The 15,796-nt window shown below is 48.2% G+C and overlaps 1 protein-coding gene across 3 annotated transcripts in view; it reads left to right on the plus strand.

Annotated features, from left to right (window-relative positions):
* PPARD (peroxisome proliferator activated receptor delta) overlaps positions 1 to 15,796 on the plus strand; it is a 72,629-nt gene that overhangs the window by 12,375 nt on the left and 44,458 nt on the right. The window contains exon 1 of one of the 3 annotated variants that reach the window (XM_081294518.1): positions 7,049 to 7,189. The exons of the other annotated variants lie outside the window; for them this stretch is intronic. The gene's annotated coding sequence lies outside the window, so the exon portion shown is untranslated. Of the gene's footprint in view, positions 1 to 7,048; positions 7,190 to 15,796 lie in introns of those variants that run through there. 3 annotated transcript variants of the gene reach the window in all.

Genomic DNA, 15,796 nt, shown 5'->3' on the forward strand with positions numbered 1-15,796 from the left:
ACAAAGCAGATTTTAAAAATCTTCCATAGCTGGGTGCAGTGGCTTGTGCCTGTAGTCCCACTGCTCAGGAGAACGAGACAGGAGGATTGTCTGAGACCAGGAGTTCACGGCCAGCATGAGTAACAGTGAGACCCCGTCTCAAAAAAAATAAAATCTGTTCTGGGCTGGGGTTGTGGCTCAGTGGTAGAGCGCTTGCTTAGCATGTGTGAGGCACTGGGTTTGATCTCAGCACCACATAAAAATAAGTAAATAAACAAACAAATAAATAAGATAAAGGTCCATCGACAACTAAAAAAATATTTAAAATAAAATCTGGTATTTGAGCTGGAGGATGGAGAGGGTATCAGAATTAATAAAAGCATGTCAGATAGTGATTAATACTGTATAGAAAAATAGTGCACAAAGAGGACAATGACAGTTTTAAGTAGTAGAGGACAGACAAGGCCTCACTGAGAAGGTGCTGCCGAACTGGAAGAGGAGTGGCCAGCTGTGGAAGATGCTTACAGGTGGAGGGGAACAAGTCCAGCTAGCTGCTCCTCACCTTAGGATGGGCGGCATCCTTGTAAACCAGAAAGCTGAGGATACCACAAGTCAAAATGCATTTAATACCCTGCACCTGCTGAATATCACAGCTTAACAACAAAGTCCTCTCTGTAGAGTAGGTGGTTTGCCCTCAGGATCATCTGTGGCTGCCTTGGAGCCGTGGATCATGGCTGTTGCCAGCATCTATCTCAAGAGAGTGTTGCTAGCTTCACAGAGGATCAAAATTCAAAATTCCAAGTATCGTTTGTACTGAATGTGTAAGTTTTTGCACTATTGTAAAGTTGAAAAATTGTTGAACTCTTGTAATTTGGGCCAAGGATGTAACTCATAGTACAGCCCTTGCCCAGTCTATGTGAGGCTCTGGGTTCTAATCCCAGCAATACCAACCCCCCCCCCCAAAAAAAAAGCTGATAATTCAGGGACTGTGTGTACAAAGGTCCTGGGGTGGAGCACCACTGTGTGTTTAATTAAGGACTGTTGTGGAGCAGGTGTGGCTGGAACAGAGCAAGGGTGGAGTAGGCTGGAGGGGATGAAGTCAAGAGACATGGCTGGGGTCCTATAAAATCTTTTACTTCAGTTGCCCTTTCCTCTTTCCTCTCATTGCTTCTCAGTTTTCATACCGTGTTCTTCATTTTCTTTTTGGTAGATATTTGTCATATCATCCTTAGGGAATATTATTAGCAGGTAAACATAGTTTAAAATATTAGAAGGAGCCAGGCTGGTGGCACTCACCTATAATCCCAGCTACTTGGGAGGCTGAGGCAGGAGGATGGCACATTCAAGGCCAGCCTGGGTGACTTAACTAGTCAAAATAAGGAAAAGGGCTTGTCGTGTATCTCAGTGGTGGAGTGCCCTGGGTTCCATCCTCTGGGTTCAATCCTAGTACCACAAGTAAAATAAAATAAAAATTTAAAAGGAAGAAAACCAGCCTCCTCTTTCTGAATAACAAAGGCAGTTCCAGCCTCAGTGTTTATGGGGCCAGGTGCCTAGACATGGAGGCTGGCCGCCCTCAATGGGCAGTTCTGGTTCTGGGAAATCTTCATCTCCATCACTTTCCTCAGCCCCGGGAGGAAGCCCAGGCCCCCAGGCCTGCCTGCTCTTGCCACCCCCCTCTCCTGGTCAGCCTGGCGGGAGTTCTGCACATGCCCACTTGAGTTGCTCTCCTAGCCCCTGACCTCCTCACCTTTCCTCCAGGTAGCACCACAGTATTACTCAGCCTGGCGCACGTGCCAGCGCCACCCACATTTGTCACTTGGGCCCTCTGCACTCATAGCTGCCCATCCCTGAGCTGCAGGTCTGTGGCCTCAGCCTCCTAGGAGGCTGCTTTCATGCTCATCCTTCTTCCCTGTCTCCAAAGATGTCAAGAACCTCTCTGGCTGCACCCAGCGCAGCCCCTCTTCTGCCTCTAGTCCTTGGACTTCTAAAAATCAGATCCCACAAGGTCAAGAAGCCCAGGTGGAAAAGTCCCCCTCTCCCTAGATAGAGACCGTGACAGCTCTGGTGCGCTGGCAACTTTCCAAACTGCCAGCCTGTCATTAGTCCATGGTAAGCTCTGTCGTCATCTGAGGCCAGAGTACAAATTGTCTCCATGGATTAAATCCTGCTGCTGTTTCTCTGATTTTACCTTCCGAGGTGACTGCCCAGCACCTGCTCTATATAAGTGGGGTCAAATAGATTGTCATTAAAAACAAACAACAACAACAACAAAATCTTTGGCCATTAACAAATTTACCAATTTTAACTTTTAGCCCCCAAGTGGAAATCACTGGGTAAATTTCTGTTTATATTCTATGTGGTTCCTAAGAGTTTTTCTCTTGGCATCTTAGCATTGTGGTGTATTTACAGCATAGATTTACAATTTGCCTGTCATATTCTTTCAGTGTGTCACCTTTGAAAAAAAGTCTAGTCTGTTTTCTGGCACACTCCCTGACCCAGTAGGTATCATGCACCCAAGCCAAGGCCTGCCTCTGAGCCCCGCAGGCCTAGGTTGCTGCTGAGATTATCTGGTTTTGATTCACTTTTGTGCCCCCTCTTGGGGCACAATATAGGTAAGCAAGAAGTGCCTTTCTTGAGCTGTACTTCCAGTACTCCCAGAACTCTTGCCCTGTGCACCTGTCTGCTGTCTTTGGATGGCAGCCTGCACCTTGCCCACCTTTCTGCCTTCTACTTCCTCATGCAAGAGAATGGATGTTCTGTATGAGTCAGAGGCCTGCAATGCAGACCTGAAGGTGTTCATTAGCTGCAGTCAAAGACCATCTCCCCAGAAACTGGGCCCCCTGATTAAGGCCCTCAAGTACTTTGCATAGAGGTGCTCAGCAAGCACCTGTCAGGTGGAAGGTAACTAGAAGATCAGCCTAAGTGTCTTTCCTCTCAGAGTGGCCCTGGTGGTAGTCTACACCAGAGCCCTGTCTGGGAAGACATTCACGGGGCATGGATAGAAGGGGGCTTAAGCCGACACGTTCACTCACAGACCCTTTCCCAGTTGTTAGGCTCAAGGAGATAACTGAGAATGTTGGCTTTGGCAGTCTTTCCAATTGACATCTCCTCCCCACCTTCCCTTCTGAGGGTCTGGGTAAGGTTCCCTTCTTCCCTTCTGGCTTGGCACTTACCAGGTTATATTATCCCATTGGACAATTATTTGCTATTGGACTGTGAGTTCAAAAGCCAGACTGACTTGTGTCCCCACTTGTGTCTAGTCCCCTTCTCGAGCCATTAGACTCTCAGTAACTGTGCGCAGAATGTGGCTCCCACATGTGAAACGCCTGTGTTGATCCCTCTCCACACTGTGACTCTGAGGGAGGAATCATTGCATGCCTTCTATAGGTAAGGATATTGAGGCTCAAACCAGTTAGGACATTTTCCTAAAGTTGCACAGCTAATAAGTGGCAGAGCTGGGATTTGAACCCAAGTGACTAAACTCATGTTTTTGATTGCCACATAGCAGGGCCTTCTAGGAGGGATGGTAGCTGAATGTAATTGTTCCAGTTTGGAAAGTACTTGCTTGACTGGCCAAACTGGTGTTGGTTTCAGAGAACAGCAGAGTCCCTTGTTGGTTGCTGAGCAGAAGCAAAATGTTGGCAGGCCCCGGGCCTCCTGCAGAGTCTCATTCCAGGTCAGTGGGCAGAGGAGGCCCTGCGAGTGATTGTGCTTTGTGGCTCCCTGGATCCACTCCAAGACGGTGAAACCCTGAAGAACTGCAGGAACTCACCAGTCAAATTGTGGGCCAAGCATGGAGGTTGGGAAGGACTCAGTCTCTATTCTGAGTGAATGATCAAAATGGCTTTTAGTCTGGTGAAGGCAAAGGAGGAAGAGAAGATGGCTCAGATGTGTACATATGTAGAGGAGGGGAGAGAGATTGCCTTCATTCAGATTTTCTCTTGGACCAAGCATTATTTCATAGATGGCCTCCTTCCCCCTCACACCAGTCTTAAGACGTTGGTATTGGTATTCCCATTTTACAGATGAGGTGTGGGATCAGAGTGGTTAAATAACGTCCTTAGGTCACACAGCTAACAAGTGGCAGAACTGGAATTTGAGCCTTTAGAATTCCTTCTCAGTTCTAAAGCTTTGCTCTTCCTGCCAGTGTACCCCAGCCTGGACTTTGCAGGAGTGTGCCAGTGATATGCATAAGTGCATGCACAGGCTTGTGAGCAGAGGCTGCAAGGGAATCTGGGCTCCTGATACCTGTCCTGCTTCACAACATGTGCCCTGCCCAGACTAGCGCTCAGACCAGCAGTGGAGTTATTCTTTTCTCTTTCCTTGAACCCTCCACCCCTGGTTTATTTTAAGAGAACCTTTTCTATTTCTATTCACTTTTCCTGGCCTGGAGGTAGGGGTGGGGTGCAGGGATGTCATTGGGGACCAGTCGAGGCAGGCATAGTAGCATCTTAGCTCCAGTAGCCAGAGACTGGCAGCTGAGAGAGTGACACACACACTCGTCTTTCTGTTGGTTTCTCTGAAGGAGCAGAGCAGGAAGCAGCATGTGGCTCTGTAACTCTAGCTTGCCGCCCGCTTCTAAGGGTGAGAACTTCGAGGGAATGTGGGGTCGTGGTGTAAGCCAGACTGTGAGGGAAGTCAGTTGTGGCTCTGCCAGTTTCTAACCGCGTGACCTTGGACTTGTCACTTTACCCTCTGTGGGGTGGTAACCCTAGACCCTGCACCCGAGGTGAACTGAGCTGCAGTGCGGAAGGGCCCAGAGGAGTGTCTTTGAGTTTGACTGTTTATTTGGCTCGTTGAAGTCAGCAATGGAGGTGAAGGCTGGGAAGTGCTGGTTCGACTGAACAGAATTTGAGACTGTTTGTCTTCTCTGCATCTGAACGTGGGCTTAAGTGGGTACTATCCAAGTCTGGTGATTGCTCGTGGGACCCCACGGGGCACTTCCCAGTGGCAGGATACCTATGGTATCCCCCTGCCAGCCCCTGCCTAGGCCCTGGTGGAGGAAGGAGGTGTTAGGGAATGTCTTATCCCGAGGCTGTCAGAGGCAGGCCGGTTTTGTTCTTCCACCTTGCTGAGGCCCTGGCTTTTGAATATGAGCCCGGGAGCAGTCAGGGTCTGTGTCGCTGCAGGTGGTCCTGGGAGTTGGGCAGGAGTCATGGAAGAAGGACTTGCTGCTGGCAGGCTTTTATTTCACTATCGGCAAACAATGAAGGTGCCTTCAGAAAACTGTATCTGGGATTTAGACTGAGGCAGGCAGTCGTGGCACACCTGTAGTCCCAGCTGCTTGGGAGGCTGAGGCAGGGGGATCACAAGTTCAAAGGCAGCCTTAGCAACTAAGCAAGGCCCTAAACAACTCAACAAAACCCTGTCTTTAAAAGGAGGAGGGGCTGGGGATGTGGCTCGCCTGGCATGCGTGCGGCCCGGGTTTGATCCTCAGCACCACATACAAACAAAGATGTTGTGTCCGCCGAGAACTAAAAAAATGAATATTAAAATTCTCTCTCCCTCTCTCTCTCTCACTCTCTCTTTAAAAAAAAAATTTAAAAGGAGGGGTGCCGCTGGGGATAGTAGGGATGTGGCTCAGAGAATGAGCACCCCTGAGTTCAATCCCTGATACAAAAAAGGGGGTGGGGGTTGTTAACACTCAGTTTTGTGATTTACCCATATTTTAGGTGGTTTCATCGTGTCTCTTATGACCCTCAGGCTGCCCCTGCCCAACCCTGCCCTTTGTGGAGAAGGCATTTGAAGGGGCTGTCCCTTGGTGTTAACTGCCTAAGGGCAGAGGATGGGTGGTGCGAAAGTGTCGCCTCTGCCTCCTGCTTAGGGTCCGCCTGTCCTGGGCCCTCTCCCTCCCCATGCCACTGCCCTCTCTGACCACTTCTTTTTCCTCTTCTGTACATATCCAGGAAAGGACCGTCTCCAGTCTGAAGGTTTCTTTTTATGGCTTTGGGGGAGAAATCTCTCTGGAGCTCAGAAAAGCGGTTCACAGGGAGGAGATAGGAAGGGTGGTCTCTGGGTTGGGGACGGGGTCTTGGAGGAGTAGCCGGGAGGAGGGCCTGGTCTCTGGCTCTATCTTGGGGCAGTTAGAAAAAGAAACTGGGTGATGGGTTGGGGCAGGCAGGCAGCAGGTGGCTGTGGGGACTTCCTTGGATAGCAAGCAAACTGTCCAGGAAGAAGCCTAGAGAATAAGGGGTCCAGATATCGGCCAGAAGCAGGGAATAGAAAGTCTGCCTTGATGGGACCTTATTCTCTAAGCAGACTCTGTATGTCCGTGATCCTCCCAGAGAGGTTTTCTCTCTATCCCCTCCCCCGTCTGCTTTCTCTACCTGCCAGTTCCCTGGCCTGCCCAGGCCCCATGTGGCATGACAAGTCTGGTACAGCCAGCTACTGTGCCCTCTGACACATATGTGGCAGCCTCTGCACAGCCCCGTGGTACCTCCCTGGGCAGTGGGTGGGGATCTGAGCATAGTAATCAGGCATGGGGAGGATATTCCATGCGCCCTTAGATCGTAGCAAAGATTCCATTCCAGAAAAGCAGCTCAGAGGCCGGGGAAAACTCCCTTCACTTCCTGCAGAATAAAACGAGGTCTCCAGCTGTAGGCATGAAGGCCTCTCGGGCCCTGAGAGCTGGTGGAGGTTTTTTTCTGGGCCACTTGGGCCTGCGCGCGGGTTATACCAAGAATTCACGCTTCACCGCAGGCTGATGTCCGTAGGCTGTGTGTTCCCGGGCATCTGCCTGGATGGTGCGCATTCTCCTGCAAGACCTGGCAGACACCCGTCCAGCTGACAGCCGGATGGCTTCCTGTTCGTCCCCTCGAAGCTTGCCCCATTCCTCTCCCTTCCTCCACTCCTGAGCTATAATTAAGTTCCCATGTGAAACAGTATACCTCAGCTGACACACGCTTGAAACCGCAGCCCTGGTCATTGGGCAGCTCATCTGGGGTGACTTCTGGGACTGGTGTCTTGGCCTCCAGACGGTCTCCGGTAGGTCTGAGTAGGTGGTGTGGCCCGCCAGGAAAAGGTGGATCAGTGAGGCGAGGGCAGGCTTTGGCCGAGTGTCTGAAAGTGGCAAGTCCTGGGGGAGGTGAAGGACAAGTGAGCAGCCAGAGAGGGCCAGGGGACACAGACAGTGAAAAGAGCCAGGCAGCATTTCAGGGCTGGAGGGCATGGACAGAGAGAAGCTTCTGGATCACTGAACCACAGAAAGAATGTGAGCTGTTTGTTGTGTATTATAGTCTATGTATTTTTACAGCACTTAAAATTGAGATGTTTCACATAACACAAAATTCACTACTTTAAAGTGTCCACCTAAGTAGATTTTAATATAGTCACTGTGTTGAATACTACTAATCAAATCCAGAATATTTAAATCACCCCCAAAACAAACTCCATCCCTATTAGCATGTAGTCCAATATCTCCCTACCTTTACCCATGTTCTGGCAACCATTTCTTCCCTTCTCTGTGGATTCCCCTCTTCTGTACGTCTTGTATAAGTAGACTCCTACAGCATTTATCCTTTTATGTACAGCTTCTTTCACTTAGCATGTAGATTGTAACAAAACTTCATTTCTTTTTAAGGCTGAATAATATTCCATTGTGTGTATGTACAACATTTTGTTTATCTAGTCATCAGTTAATGGATGGTTTTGGATTGTTTTCAAATCAGCATTTGGATTGTTTTCATTCTTTCTCTCTCAATATTTATGTATAGGCTTTTGTGTGGACATGTACTTTAAGTTTTCTTGGTACCTAGTGAAGTTGCTGGGTCATATGATAACTCTAACATTTGAGGAAACTTACAATGTTTTCCAAAGTGATTGTGCCATATTCTCACTGATTCATTCATTCTTTTTTGTTTATTGGTTATTTTATTTATTATTAATCATGGTAAAATATGTATAACATAAAATTTACCATTTTAAGTGTTTTATTCCATGGTAATAAGAAAATTTACGTTCTTCTGTAATCACCCCACCGTCCATCTCCAGAATTTTTTTCATAATAGCCAAAAACGAAACTCCGGATCTATAAAATAATAACACCCATTTCCTTTTTAGGGCAGAATAAGTTTTCATTGTATCTGTGTAGTACATCTGTTTATCTCCTCATCCGTCGACAGACATTTGGATTATTTCAATATTACAGAATTTACTGCTGTAAACATGGGTATACAGATAGCTGTTCATATTCCTGCTTTTGGTTCTCCCAGGCATATATATACCCCAAGATAGAATTGCTGTATCACATGGTAACTTACGATTTTATTTGTTTGTTTACTCATTTATTTTGAGTGGTGCTGGGATCAGCGCATCCCTGCCTCATGGCATTCCACGAAGCACTCCACAACTGAGCCTTAATTTTTTGAGGAAGTGCCATGCAACTGATGAGGTTAGTCACATTCTAGGTCTTTTGTAAGAAATGTTTTTTTCCTCTCTGAAGTACATTAGAATTTACTTTATTCTTGTATTTCAAACACATCACCAGGATATATCTAGTTATTTTTCTTCTTTAATTAGTTCCATATTGGTGCTTGTGCAAAAGACAAGTCTCTTGGGATTTCTAAGAACTTTTCTAGCATATTTTCCCCTCTCAATGTCCCTGGACTCTGCTTCTTGACTCTTATTAGACAGACTGAACTTTGGATTTCTTGGTTCATTGCTAGCGTATAGAAATACAAGTAATTTTTATGTATTGATCTTGTATCCTGAAACCTCGCTGTACTTACTAGTTCTAACAGTTCTGGATTTTTTGGATCCCTTAGAATTTTCTATATTTAAGATCATGACTGGTTATGGTGGCACAGGCCTGGAATCCCAGCTATTTGGGGAGACTTGAGGCAGGAAAATCACAAGTTTGAGGCTAGCCTGGGCAACTTGACCCTATCTCAAAATAAAACTTAAAATAAATAAATGAATAAAAAGACTGGGGATGTGCTCAGTGACAGGTGCCCCTGGGTTTGATCCCTAGTACTGCAAGGAAGGCTCCGTGTGCGCAGATATTACAGCAGTTACTGTAATCGCAGTGGCCCTCGAAGGCTAGGCAGAACTTGAGCAGACCGAGAGGTGCGGGGAGGGAAAGTGCGAGCAACAGCTCAGGGGTGATGGGAAGTCAAGAGTGTTGGTCATCTATCACTGTGTAACAGGTTACCCCAAACTTAGTGGCTTCAAGCAGTGCTTATTATCTTGTGGTTGCCAAGGTCAGGAGGGGATTTCATGCTGATGTAAATACTGGCAGACGGGATTGTTGCCATCCATTTTAGAAGACTGGTCCAGTAGCAAGTGCCAGTGAGGCTGGGATGGACCAGAGCACGTCTGGGCTGCAGGATGGGGCCTTTACAGCTGGAGATCTTACCCGCTTGGCTGAGAGGCTAGGACTGATTTAAGAAGACGGGAGGGGGGTGGGTGGTGGGGTATGGAAAGTCAGGACAGTTAATCTGCTAGCATCATACCTGAGGGATCAAATTGTACATGGTCACACAGGTACAAAGTTACAGAACCGCAGTCAAATCTACCCAGCTTTGAAGACTGTGCCTTTGGTGGAGGTGGGAGTGGCAAGAGGGGAGTGACTGGGGAGGCAGGGTCTTGGTCCTTCCTGGATTCTGAAGGGAGATGGAGGAGTCTGACAGACTGTGAGCAGCTGGGACAACGATGACACTAGTAGAAGAAGAGGAGCTGGAGGGAGCCCTGGTGTGGCAGGGGAGTGGGTCGTCCTGGGACATGGGGCTCTTTTGGGCAGAGTCCTGTCCAGTTAGTGTCCTTTGGATATGAGGCATACCCTGCGGCCAGAAAGTGCTGTAAGAGTGGGAGCTTACTGGGGAGAGGGTGCGGTGGGTTTGACAGGTGCCCTCTAGCCCCTGGTATACATGTGGTGGGCTTCTGGTCCTATGTTGTGCAGCATTGATCTGCCCAGAGAGTGACAGCAAGTGACACTTGGCTGTGGTAGTCATTCAGAGCCCTTTCACTTCTTTTGAGTCTTAAAACTACCCTGTTGGCGGTTGTCATTATTCCCTGCTTGGTTGGTGAGGAAATCAAGGCTCAGAGGAAAATTGATTAGCTCAGGAAGAGTCAGGATTCCAGTTACCTGCCGCGAAACTCGGTACCTTAACCACCACATGTCCTTTCTCCTGATTCTGTAAGTTACCTAGGACCAGCTGTGTTGCTCTGCCTCACATGATGTCATCTGAGCTTGCCCAGCTGGATTGTCATGTCCAAGGTGGCCTCTCTGCATGTCCTTCCTCTAATCCTTCAGTAAACTGTCCTGGACTTCTTATGTTATGGCAGCTGGGGGCCCAGAAGGTGAAAGGCTCAGGTCCAGAACCTTGCCTTGGCCACTTTCTGCTGGCCAACACTGTCAATGGGCCAGCCCAGATTCAAGGATGGGAACTAGACTCCACCTCTTGATGGGAAGAGTGGCCAAGGGTTTGTGGCCATCTTTAATCCATGGGCAGCCAGTAATGGAGAGCTGGGATTTGAATCCAGATCTATGTGACTCATATGCAAGCCTCTCTCTGTCATACCATGCTGTGTCCTTTTCTGCTTCTAACTCCTAGGAAGCTGCAAAGCTGGTTTTGCTTCTGGTCTTCTGAATTGAAGTTGCACCACTCACCCCTTCACATGTCAGCATCCAAGATCACTGGGCCAAAATAGGCTCTGCCCTGGGGATTTGCTAGCTACCCCCAGCCTACAGCACTGATTGCCAGAAGAGCCTGGAATTTCCCCGTGGAGTTTCCCTTTCTGCACTTAGTGGCCTTTGGTTTACAGGGCTGGCTGAGTGGGGTGCTTGCTGCATTGCAGCCAGATGTGCAGACTGGCCTGGTTTCTAGTTGCCCCAGATGGTGTGCAGTTCAGTGATTCCCACACATGGCTCAACTGGCATATTCACCAGGGAGTTTTGGAAAAAACTCCTGGCCTTGCCCAAGGCCAATTGAATTAGAATTTCCAGCATGGAGTCCAGGAATCTGCATTTTAAAGCTCCCTGTTGATTTGGGGGTGCAGCTTGACTGGGAACCACTGACTTCTATTTGTGGCATTCCCCCTCAGTCCAGTGACCTCAGAAAGATGCCTTTGAAGTCATCAGCTAGAGGAGGCCACATGAGAGAGAATTAATCCTTTGCAGGCCCTTCTTCACAACCAGGAAATGATTCCTGAAGGTGTCCAGGAAGTATCTGACAGAATCTGCTCAGATCTTTGATTTTCTTTTGCATTCTTTGATATTATCTGAGCTTTGTGGGGGCTGGTGGTTTTCTTATAAAGTATTTATAGAGGGGGACAAGCTTTTATGGCAATCAGACCTCTCTGGTCAGGACTGTTGTGGGCTGATTTAGCTGGACTGTGGAATTCCTTTGCTTAGTTGTCTGGTTGGTATCTTTGGTGTGTAGAATATGACAACCCTAGACGTAGCTAGGACCTTACTCATGCCGGGCTTTAGATCTACCTTAAGGTGCATTTGTGCAGGTAGATTTTAAAACCTGGGATACTTTCTTTGTCAGTTAAAAGACTGCCTTATACATTTTAGAAAGCCTGGAAAATAACAGGATGCATAAAGCAGAACATAAAAATCACCTAGAACCTTCCTATCAGAGAATCACTGTGGTTAATATTTTGATGGGTACTCCTTGTATTTCTCCTCGGATCCTTCATGCACCCTCTTTTTGAAAACCATGGTGAAATCATATCATGATGCTGGTTTTTGGAAGCTTCATGAGACATAATCCATAAAGTTCACCTGGTGACACATGCAACTTAATGGTTTTGTGTTTACACAGTTGCACAACCATCACCATAACCTAGTTTTAGAACATTTTTATTTTTCTGAAAAGAAATCTTGTAATCCATTAGCATTCCATTCTCCAGTCTCTTCCCCGGCCCAGCTCTAGGCATTTCATATGAGTATGATTTTATAATTTGTGGTCTTTTGTGACTGCCTTCTTCCACCTTTTTTGTGGGAGGGTACTGGCATTTGGTAGATATTATTTCTAAAATATGTGCATGTAGTTTTGAATGAATCAAAATGGGAGGCTTTTCCAAATTCTAGAAAGATATACTAATTTATCTTCTCATCACAGTATTGGAGTACCTGACCCTTAACCCTTTGATTTTGGGTTGATTCACAGTAAGTCCTGTGATCTTTTAGATTATAACACTCTCTGACCTGTTTACCAGTTAAAGAATTGATGCGTATGTCCTTGTTTGTGGGCCGTAAAGATCCTGGCTCTTGGGTGACACTGGAGTCTGCGTCCTCACTGTGACATTGCATCATTTCCTGTCCCTCAGAGAGTTCTCTTGCCATTGCTTCTGTTGTGCGTGGTGTGTTGGGGGTGGGTGGAGTTGGGTGGGTAGAAACTGTGTAAGAGGATGTTGGTTCTGGCTGCTGATTTCGATGCCTTTTGAAGTCACCGGGAGATGTCACTCTGGAAGTTGTGTGCCTTCAGAAATAGAAGTGAGGAATACTCCAGCAGGAAGTCTGGTGCAGGCGGCCGTCTGCCTGCTCAGAGGTGGTGGGCACCCACAGGGCTGTGAACGCCTTCTGAGTCACCCGCTGGCTGTGGTGCTGCTTCTCTCCACACACTTCCTGTCTGGGAAAGCCTGCTGCGCACCGTGACGAAGAGACAGCAGAGGACTCTCTGAGGGTGCAGAACAGGAACCCCAGGTCCCAACGGCTGCCTCTCACGGAGAGGTCTCACTGCAGTCGTCCTCCTCACACATGAGTGTGGCATCGCCGCGCGTTTTAGATAAATGTGCGTAGTGTACACTTGGGAATCAGGAAAAGCCGGATGGCCAAGGCTGCTCCAGCGTGCCACAGAGTGGCCGCAGGTGCTCTGTGGCGGGTCAGTTAAGGCCCTGGGACTCACCTTCCCCCTTAGCAGCTGGCTGGTCGTCCTGTACTCACCTCTCGAGGTTTTCCTATGTGCTCCCCTTGTGGTAGCCTCCCCGCCTCCCCCAGGCCTTTCAGAAGGTGCTGCCCCTGTACCTTTGCCCAGGTCATGGGCATTCCAGATGCCTTGAACTTCTTTTCTTTGCACCTGAGAATCTCTCCTGTGTTTGGTCTCTCTTACAAAGTTGTTCATTATTGTATATTACTTCAGCAGTTACCAGGTGTTACTTTGTGCCTAGCACTTTATTAGCCTCTGGAAACGCGAAGAAGAAAGGGAGTAAGCTCTGGGAAGTTAATTGGCCCTGCTCTCCCTCGGCCTCCATTTCCTCTCACATGCCTCTGCTGTCCTGGTTCCTCTTCCCCTTTCCACGGCCTGAGTGTGAACATTTCTTAGGCTTCTGCCTTCTCTCTGCTGTGTCACCCTCTCCTTCTCTGTGCCTGTCCCTTCCCATGGCTGTGACCATTCTCATCCAAACTTTTTACCCCAAATTCTTTTCTCCTGGGTTCAATCCCAGTACGGGGTAGAGGGTGGGTAAATGAAAGAAAGTGTGTAAAACATCCAACACATGCCTGGCTTTTTGTAAGCATTTAATAGTTAGGTGTCATTATTATAAAATAGCAGCTTCCGCTGCCTAGAGGGCATTGACACTCGAGGCCCCGGGCACACAGCCACAGGGGTTACAGTGCTAGGTATCATGTAACGGGGATGCTGGGAAGGAACACCACCTTTCTCACAGCGTCATATTCCACCCCTAAACTGCACGGAGGAGCGGTCCATTCTTGGATCTCTGTGGCTCTCGGTGCTTCTCACGTGGAGCTTGGTGTGGCCTTTCTTGTGATGTGATCCTTCACCCTGCTGCATGTCCTCCGAGGTCAAGCCTGGGCACTGGGAAACTGATGACTTGGTTTGAACCTGGAGATTCCACCAGTGGGAATGGTCACCTGGCAAGTAGCAACCATTGGGGCCTGGTTCCTGACCTCTGCAGCTGCTGAGTCTGTTTCTCCTATGCTGCATAGATGCAGGGTCTCCTGCTTCCAAAGAGCTGTTCCATCCTGCTCCTGGGACTCAGAGAGGCTCCAGAAGCCCCTGGCTCTGCTGCTCTTGGAGTCTGTCACTGCTCTCCCACCTCCCAGCAGGAGTAGGGCTTTGATGGGCCGGCCAGGCCGACTTAGGAACACTGTTGATGCTAAGGTCATGGTTAGTCCTGATCTGGGGCTTGGGGTATGGTTACCTTTTGTGTGTGTAGCAGGGAGGGGGGATTCTCCCAGAGCAGTAGCACACACCTATGACTCCAGCAACTCAGCTCCCAAGTAACCAGAATTCAGGCCTATGCCACCACACCTGCCTGGCTTACCTCTTCAATTATTTAAAAATTCTTATTTTATAGTCTGAGGTTAGTTTTATTTCGAATTCTTAGGGTGCTGCTTTTCTTTTTGTGCATGATATTTATTCCTTGGTGGTCTGTTTCCTGGTAGAGTTTGTTATTGTGGGTAATAAGCTCATTTTCAGGAAGAATCTGTGACCTGAATGAGTCTTGTATCTTGGGCTGGGAAAGGGTCCTGGGAGCAGTCTGTTTGCTTGTAGTGGGGCCATGTTAGTCGGCTTTCCACCAGTGTGACAAAATACCTGAGGTAATGAACTTGTAAGGAGGAAAAGTTTATTTTGGCTCACAATTTTGGAGGTTCTAGTTCATGGTTGCTGGGCCCGTTTCTTTTGGACCTGTGTGAGGCAGAACATGGTGGCAGGGAGTGCGTGGTAGAGCAAAGCCCTGTAGATGCCGGGAATTAAAGAGAATAGAAGAGTCCAGGGTCCCAGTACTCCCTTCAGGGGCAGCAGCCCCAGTGACCTAATTCCTTCCAGGTCCCACCTCCTGAAGGTTCCACTACCTCCAGGAGTGCCACAGACTGGGGACCAGGCTTTTAACACATGTCCTTTGGGGGACACATCCCCACCGTAGCAGGGGCCATCACTGTTTTGGTGGTCCTAGCTCAGTTTTCATCTTCTTTTCTCAGTTTGGACCCCTTCACCTGCAGGCAGGGTGAATTCACACCCCTCCAGCTCGTCGCCCTCCTGCACTGAGCAGCCCTATGAGGCTCTTATCTTGGTACTGGGGCTCACGGCCGCAGCCAGGCATCACACCCCGTCCTGCACACATGACGCAGAAGCGCATGGGTCCTGGTGGCGTCAGTTCCACTCGCTGCTTATGTTTCAGCTCTTATCATTTCTAGTACATGGGGTATTTTTCTCTGAAGCTTGGATTATGGCTAAGGATACCATTTGCTTTATTTTAACCAGTATTTCTATGTGACTCTAGTGGGAGCTTTCCCCATTGATTCAGTCTGCTGCCCTGCTCAAAGTTCAAGTCCAAAGCCTTAGCATGGTATTGAAACCCTGCATGATCCAGATCATCTACCTCTCCCACATTAGCTTGACTCTTCAATGTTACACTTCAACAAATTCAGCTATTTGAATACCAGGTTCTGTAATGCTTAAAAGCTCAGGTTTTAGCTGGGCGCAATGGCACACGCCTGTGGTCCCAGCTACTCAGGAGGCTGAGGCAAGGGGATCACAAATTCAAGGCCAGCCTTGGCAATTTGGGGAGGCCCTGCCTCAAAATGAAAAATAAAAAGGACTGTGGCTATAGCTCAGTGGTGGAGCATCCCTGGGTTCAATGCACAGTACTGACCAAAAAAAAAAAAAAAAAAACAAACTCAGATTTTAGAATCCAGCCATTTGATTTGGAACCTCCTTTCATGACATATATTTTGTAACTCCTTTCTCTGGCACATGGTCAGCTGTATGCCCGTCAGTTCCCCCATGTTGCTGTCTCCAGCAGGCCGTGGGCCCTGGCTTCTGACTTTGTGACTTGTTCCTTCCCTGGAGGTGCCTGTCTCCCTTGACCTCTTTCCTCATCCCTCCCCGCTGAGCATCCTCCTCTGTCT

This window comes from Spermophilus citellus (genome assembly GCF_964194105.1).
Source record: "Spermophilus citellus genome assembly, chromosome: 5".
In the NCBI taxonomy this organism is placed as follows: domain Eukaryota; kingdom Metazoa; phylum Chordata; class Mammalia; order Rodentia; family Sciuridae; genus Spermophilus; species Spermophilus citellus.